Source organism: Aplysia californica, unplaced genomic scaffold, assembly GCF_000002075.1.
Source record: "Aplysia californica isolate F4 #8 unplaced genomic scaffold, AplCal3.0 scaffold01218, whole genome shotgun sequence".
NCBI classification, from domain to species: domain Eukaryota; kingdom Metazoa; phylum Mollusca; class Gastropoda; order Aplysiida; family Aplysiidae; genus Aplysia; species Aplysia californica.
Window position 1 is genome coordinate 4,828 of NW_004798488.1, and position 1,767 is coordinate 6,594.

Below are 1,767 nucleotides of genomic sequence, written 5' to 3' on the forward strand. Positions count from 1 at the left end.
TCTCTCTCTCTCTCTATCTATCTATCTATCTCTATCTCTCTCTTTGTGGAAAAAAAAAAGAAAGACCCTGACGCATTCTGAACACCTACTTTATATAAGAATCACTTAAAATATTTCAGTTAAATACATGTACATGTAGTTGGCTACTGGCGTTTGCTTTTTTTTACCATGGGCTCCATTTGACACAGATATGCCAGTCTCTGGCATACATAATTTTGTTAAATAAATAGCTGCTGTCACCTCGTAAAAGCTGTTTTGTCAACCCTGTTTTTACAAAATTTGGGTCAACATCTCTTGTCACTCCCTAAATAAAAAGGAGTCACGGAGACCTTTCTCCCGTAATCGGGGCACATTGGTTTTCTTTTCATTTTCCTTTTTTTAAAATTGCGGCCACGAGAATCCGAGATTTACGTATTTTATATAAGTTGTGTATGGTTCACAACACGCGCGAGTCCGTAATTTTTCAAATTTGTTGTCCCCCCCCCCCCTGCTCACCTTAGAAATTCATGTAATTATCATCAAGTGTCTGAGGGTCATAACTGTTTAACCAACAGGATTAAATTAAGTTTTTTTTACCATTCGGTCTACAAGCTAAAATGTCAATCAGATAAGTAAATCGAAAATCAGTTGTTGTTTTTTTGTCTCTCCTGAAAAGTTCCTTTTGGTGGATTCGCTCGTTTAAAGAATAATACCAATGATTTGAGTCTGAGGCCTTGGGCGGGGGTAACGAACTTGTACCAGAAAAGTATTTCACCCTTGCCTTGGTTTAACAAGTAGATACATGTGAGCTGTTACGAAGAATCAGTATTTTTTTTCTTGGTAAGTTTTACGCCGCTCGCAACTACATAAAGTTATATGAGCGCTAATCAGTAAAAGTAATACATGTAGCTTAGATCCCACTTGTCATCTTTATGTACGTAAACGGCATGCCTTCATTGTATCGCATGTTTCTTTCTCTCCAACTCGAAATAAAAGGGAAATCCATTTCTTTTTCATGGCCCGGAAAGTAAGACCTATTTTCCAGAACAATTCAAACAAACACATGTATGCAAGGAGATAGCTTAGGTCCAGTCGTTATGTTCAATGTGGTCACTACTAATTACAACTCCGACTCCGAGATCACCAACACCACTTGAGAGCGGTTTTTGCGCAGGTTTTCTACTTTCTATCCTGTCCTATGCGTGGGAAATCCTTATCCTCGTCGATTAAATCAGAAATTGAAACGAGTACATGCATTTTGATTATCTGATTGGATCGTAGGTACTAGACGATGGAAGCGCACAAATTCTACTCCGGGAAGTGAACAGAACGCCATTACCGTTCATTACGTCAAAAGCTAAATGGACCATAGTCAAATAAACTCTAGAAACGTCTACCAATCTCTGAGTCCTTCCTGTACCCTGGGAAAGCATGTACATGTATATAATATGTACAGAGATTTCAGATCGTTTAGGCTTTACTATAACATTTTTTCGACAGCTATTTTGCTTCAGTTCATTCAGTAAATGGGTGGTTTTTTGTGGGTTTATAAATGCGTTAGCTTCGAATTACTATGCTTGGAATGAAAGAGACGAGAGAAAGAGAGAGAAAGAGAGAGGGGGGGAGAGAGAGAGAGAGAGAGAGAGAGAGGTGTATGCTAACAAGAGAGAGGGAGAGAGAGAGAGAGAGAGAGAGAGAGGGGAAGAACAAAAAATGTACAGCGGAGTAATCGGTTGGACATTAAGAGGTAAAACGATACTCCTGATTCCGGAATAAAACGATACTCTA

The 1,767-nt window shown here is 38.9% G+C and overlaps 1 protein-coding gene across 1 annotated transcript in view; it reads left to right on the plus strand.

Moving 5' to 3' along the window:
• The window catches only part of LOC101851318 (sodium/hydrogen exchanger 9B2-like), a gene marked incomplete at its 5' end in the record, with an annotated part of 10,993 nt that overhangs the window by 4,591 nt on the left and 4,635 nt on the right, over positions 1-1,767 (plus strand). The window lies entirely within an intron of this gene.